The 6,037-nt window shown below is 40.1% G+C and overlaps 1 protein-coding gene across 4 annotated transcripts in view; it reads left to right on the plus strand.

Annotated features, from left to right (window-relative positions):
* Htr3b (5-hydroxytryptamine receptor 3B) overlaps window positions 1–6,037 on the plus strand; it is a 62,541-nt gene continuing 56,504 nt past the window's right edge. For 2 of the 4 annotated variants that reach the window (XM_019208215.1, XM_010629446.1), the window contains exons 1-2: window positions 7–114; window positions 2,074–2,187. The gene's annotated coding sequence lies outside the window, so the exon portion shown is untranslated. Of the gene's footprint in view, window positions 115–2,073; window positions 2,188–6,037 lie in introns of all 4 variants that reach the window. The other 2 variants (XM_019208217.1, XM_019208216.1) reach the window with 2 other exon arrangements.

Consider the following 6,037-nt stretch of genomic DNA (forward strand, 5'->3'; position numbering starts at 1 on the left):
CGCTCACGCCGGGCCCTGACCCGGCGCCGGCCACGTGACTCTGCCCCCCCCACCCCGCTAACGGTCGGTGTTCTGCGCTCGGTCGTTGCGGTACGCGCTTGTAGGTCTGCGGAGGTGGGTTGGGGTACCCGGGACGCCAGGATCATAAGTCTGGTCCTCTGCCCCTTGGGCCTCAAGACCTGATTTGTAGTGCAGACTTCCGGCTCCAGCTTTCCACAAACGAGTTTAAGTTGTTGCCCAATGTGGGCAGCTGCCGAGGAACGCCTGAAGGCGTTCTTTCCTACCCTAGTGACACGGAAATTTTTGTTCTGTGGTACTGGCGATAGAATCCAGGGCCATTTCATTGAGCTACATCCATGCCCCTCTTATATGTTTGAGATAGTTGGTAAATTGCCCAGGTTCGGGACTTGAATTTGTGATCCTCCTGCCTCAGCCTCCTAGGGTGCTAGGATTACAGGCGTGCGCCACCATATTGAGCTTCGCCGCCTGTAAGAAAAAGCGAGGCAGAGGCTGATGGGGCGGTTTGTCTTAAAACGGGACTGACCCTGAAAGCCCCATATAGGATACCCAGCATGGTGTCCTTAATGCTGACCTGGGCGTGAAGAGTAAGAAATTGTTTTAAGTGTTCCCATTTCGGATTTTCAGGTGTTCAAACTAAAATTTTGTTAAATTTGAGCCAGATACTTAACGATATTATGCTAAAAACTCAGGTGCCTTAGGGCCGGGGATTCAGCACAGACATACTGCACCCGAGTTCGAGTTCTGATACAAAAAAAACCCAGGTGCCTCATTTGAATTGTATTTTCCAACTATTAAACCATGTTCCATGTTTCAGATACAAATGTATCATGCGGCAGGTGTGGCAGCTCACATCTGTAATCGCAGACTGGGGAGGTTGAGGCAAGAAGATCCTGAGTTGGAGGCCATCCTGGGTTACATAGCCAGACCCTTCCTCAAAAAAATAAATGAACGTATCAGAAGAACAATCCACTTGCCACACATGTTGGCTGTCCCAAATCTGTGTGGAAGGGCCTCTTTGAAGAGTACTGCGAATTCTATTTCTTTGGTGTGCCCCTCAAGAGGCACCTTCTGTGTGAGTCCCATATAGATGGTGGCCTTTGCTGAGCTCCTGGCATCGCTTTCCCTGCGGTTGTGATGTTTCGCCTGAGGCCTGCAGTCTGCATTTGAACATAGTTTGTGGCTTAAGTGAGGTGCAGCCCTTGAAGAGTCAGTCTTGGACCTGGGCTAGGACTGCTGCGACTTCCTCAGGCAGAGACACAGGGAGCCCCTTTCCCCTGCAGGTTAACAGCAAGGATTGCAGTGATACTGCCATAGACTTTTCCACATGCAACAAGCTAACTCTGTGGTTACGTCTGTAATGATTGTAGAACTTTCCATACTTGTGATTTTGTCTTTTTTGCTCCTCTCACAAGTAGTCAAAACCTGTGTTTAGTGGGGCATGACTCCTAATCTCAGCATTCAGGAGGCTCAGGCAGGAGGATCACTGGGAGTTCTAGAAATGCTTTGGCCTCAAGAGTTCAAATTCAGTCTGAATTTCAAAGCAAGACTTTGCCTCCAAAAAAGAAAGAAAAAAGCCTGTGTTCATGGCTTCATTGTGGCGTCACCACAGAGCAAGTTCATTTCTCAATCCAGTTTGTTTGCAACATTACATATTTGTACACTATTAGAAAGTTTTATTTCTGTGTCCTTTGTCACTGTAGTGACAATTATTTGTCTTTCCACATTCCTTTTAAGATTGCTTGTTTAATTGTGTATAAATTATGTCAAAACTAATACCTCTTATTCATGAAAATTTCCTTAAAAGACCATCGGAGATGACCCGTACAAATATGCCTGAAAGAGGTCTCTGATGTTTGGTAACTATAGACCTTGAGTTGTTTGTTTGTTGGTACTGGAGATCAAATTCGGGACCTTGTGCTTTCAAGGCAGGTGGTGGAACCACTGAGCTAAATCTCTGGCCCTATGGGCCTTGAATTTTTATTACACCTTTTTCTGCTATATGGTTCTAAATAGAACTCCAGAGTTAACAAATTTGTTTTTTTTTCTTCTCAGAACTGGGGATCAAACTCAGTATCTTGTGCTTGCCACGCTGCTCAGTGCCACTGAGCTACATCCCCAGCCGGAGTTAACAAATTTGATCTAATCAACTTGAGGACACAAGGCATGGTAAGCCCTTTTAGCCCTTTCATTTTTACATGGTAATCAGCTATAGTCACCCTGCCAACTGTAGATTTAGTTAGGGCTGGGGATTTAGCTCAGTGGACCTGCCTTGCAAGCTCAAGGTCCTGAGTTCAATCCCCAGTACCCCCCAAAACAAAAACAATTATAGATTTAGTGAACAAGTCTACATGGGTGCTTAGCAGATCTCACAGTGATCAGTTATCACAAGTGGAGGGATATGGAGCACATGATGTCACCATAAAAAAATCCCTCATTCCTCTTAAAGACCTATACATGAAGGCTCCAGAATAATTACCTTGTTATTAAATAATCATCTCAAAAGCATTCAGGGAAAACTAAAATAATAAGGAGGACTAGCAGGTAACTGACACCTTTAAACAGTCTCCAGAACCTTTTCCCAGGGAAGAAATTGAATTTTTTTTTTCCTTTTCCTGGAAATTTTTTTTTCCAGTGTGAAGTTGTTTTATTTTTTTGAAGTTGTTTTATTTATTTTGCAGTACTAGGGATGGAGCCCAGGGCTTTCTCACTGAACTACATTCCCAGTTCTTTTTAAAATGTTTGCCTTCAAATGGCTACTTTCAAGAAATCAACTAATACAAGGACCTAAGTTCAATCCCTGGTACCAAAAAAAAAAGAAAGAAAGAAAGAAATCAATAACAAATGCTGGCAGGGATATGGGGAAAAAGGGACCCTTCTCCACTGCTGGTGGGAGTGTAGACTGGTGCAACCTCTGTGGAAATCAGTTTGGAGATTTCTCAAAGAACTAATAGTAGAGGTTCCATTTGTCCCAGCTATACCTCTTCTTGGTGTCTTCCCAAAAGAATTAAAAGCATCATACCACAGTGATACATGCATACCCATGTTTATAGCAGCACAGTGTGTAATAGTTAAATCTTTTTTTTTTTTTTTGGTACTGGGCATCAAACTCAGGACCTTGTGCTTGCACAGCAGGTGCTGTACCACTGAACTGAATCCCTGACCCATTGTAATAGCTAAATTTTAAAAGCCCAAATGCCCATCAACTGATAAGTCAATAAAGAAGATGTGGTGTGTGTGTTTTAATACAATGGAGTACTACTCTGCCATAAAAAAGGATGAGCTTCAGACATTTCTAGCTGAGTGGATGAATCTTGAGACCAAACTCATAAGTGAAATAAATTGGAAACACTTGTTTACCATATTGTTTCTCTGGTGTGAGAAAGTGGAAATAAGAACTGGATTGCACAATGGATGTTGGGAAATGGGAAGAAAATATTCAAATGAGAAGAGGAATGAGGAGGGAGAAAGGAAGGAAGGGACAAGAAAAAAAGTGAAAATAGAAGGAGAAAAATGGAGGAAAAAAAAAGCTTTGTACATAGGGAGTAGAGGGGCCTTGAAGGGGGAATGGGATAAAATAAAATTTATTTAAAAAAACTAAAAAGTATTTTTTAAAAGACTTCATTATCTTGAAACAGTTTCACTAAATTGCCAATGCCTCAGCCTCAGAGTTCTGGGATTATAGGTGTACACCACTACACCTGGCTAAATTGTTTTCTGAGTCAATGAATTTATCTTTTTTCTACAAATTTACCTCAAAATAAAAATTTAACTTTATAAGAATACCATTTAACTCTGAAACATTTTAAAAATATGATCTTTTCCCATAATAAAGAACAGGAAAATTATTCTGTAGCAAGAACAGAAACATTAAATTATGTGGTAGAATTAAAAAAAAAACAAACATCATTGAAATGTTTCTGAATGCTTGTATGGACAGACAAAACAAAGAAAGTTTTAGGAAAAAAATTGAGAAAAAAGGAAAGAAATGTGTACTTACATTTGTTCATCTCTTCTCTTTGTAAAAAGTTTTGTCACTGGCTTCCAAGCAACTGGATTTGAAAGCTGAAGGCTGCAGCTCATTGACAAGTGTGACTGGTGTTTGAGCTATGAATTTCTTTCCAGGAATGATCTAGTCAAATGTTTTAAGGACCTTTTTCTTGAGAGCCAAGAAAAATGGGCACTGTTATTGTCTAACAGAATGTAGGTAATTCTATTGTAAGTCTTTGGTTAATGTATTAGTTCATGTATAAGATGAAACAGGTGTTAAGAACATACTTCAGAAAAGTCTTTCTCTGCTAGTTAAAAAAAACACTGCTTTCAGCCTTTCTGGGAAGTGCACATTGTGAATAGAAATAGCTTCCAATAAAGTCAATGATTTCATTTAGAATTATTTGGTTTTGAAAATCAAAATAACCTCATGTCCTTATTTTCTCTCTTTCTTGAAAGTATAAAGACAGTAAAAGCTTTTAAGTCATGAGTTAAAATTCACAAAAGCCTTCAGTTCAGGGATCTGATTTTCCTTTTATAAAAAGGCAAAGGTAATTATAGTCTCCTGATAAAGACATAATATTAAAATAGAGAGGGCCAGGGATGCAGCTCAGTGTTGCTTCACCTGCCTGGTAAGCACAAGGTCCTGAGTTCAATCTCCAGTAGTACAAAAACAAAAACAATTAAAAATAAACCCATACATTTCTGCAAACTTCATTTTTGACAGACAGAATTGACCATCAGAGAGAAGATAGACCTTTAATGAGTCGTGTTACCAGGCCTAGTGCCATGATGCCTGTCTATAAACCCAACCCTCACACCCGGGAGGCTGAGACAGACAGACAGGGCCTCCAGGCCTACATAGTGAATTCAAGGACAACATTGGCTACATCTGGAGATCTTGTCTCTCAAACAAAACAAGTCAATAATTTCAATTATTTTAAAACTAAGAAATTTTCTTTTTTCAAAAAAAGTACTGTGAAGCTGGGTGTGGTAGCACCTGCCTGTAATCCCAGCACTCTGGAAGGCTGAGGCAGGAGAATAATATACTCAAACCCAATCACTCACAAACACACACACACACACAATGCAAAAGATGAAAATATCCACAGACTGGAGAAAACACAGTATATAATAGAATGTAATAGAACAAAGTTTCTTGATCTTCGTGCTGTAACATGTTGAGCCCAGTAATTTTTGTTATAGGAGGATTGCCCTCAGCCTTATAGGACCCCTTGCCTCTACCTTCTTGACACCAATTATGACCACCAAAAAAGTCTCAAAACATTGTCAATGTAGTTTAATATGCAGATTATTCTTTGGTTGAGAACTATGTGAAAAACTCCTAAAATTAAAAGATAGTAAAATAGGAAAAGAAAGCCAGCTACTTCACAGAAAAAGAATTCCTATCACACAAAGGTGCCAAATTCTTTGGCAATAGGGGACACATGAATGAAAACATAAAACAACACCATTTTATGTTTAGAATTGGCAAAAATTGAAAAGTACCACAGTAAATGGTGTTAGATGTGGAGCCATGGGAGAACTCTTACACAATGGGAGTTATTCTGAAAGACAATTTGACATTGACTACTGTACTAATTTGAAATTATGCGTATCTATGGCCAGCAATTTGTCTAAGTGTCTTAAGAAAAAAGTGCACATTTGTGCCAGAATGCACATGCAAAAATGCTCATAGCACTTTTTTACAGGCATTAGAAGATTTATTAGGCAGAAAAAAAGTACACATTCAGAAGGGAATGTGTTCATTCACAGAGACAGTTGTAGCACTTTTAACAAACAAAACAGAAGCCCAGTGCAGTGTTGCCCGGCTGAGGCCGAGGCAGGAAAATCGTAAATTTGAGCCCAACTTGGGCAACTTAGGGACTTGGTGAGACCCTGTCTCAAAAAAAAGAGAGAGGGCCGGGGATTTAGCTCAGTGGTTCTGCTGCCTGCCTTTAAAGCATAAAGTCCCATATTCAATGCCCGGTACTAAAACAAAAAACCAAAAAAAAAAAAAAAAAAAAAA

The sequence above is a fragment of the Fukomys damarensis genome, unplaced genomic scaffold, assembly GCF_012274545.1.
Source record: "Fukomys damarensis isolate Sample0158 unplaced genomic scaffold, DMR_v1.0_HiC HiC_scaffold_16, whole genome shotgun sequence".
Lineage (NCBI taxonomy): Eukaryota > Metazoa > Chordata > Mammalia > Rodentia > Bathyergidae > Fukomys > Fukomys damarensis.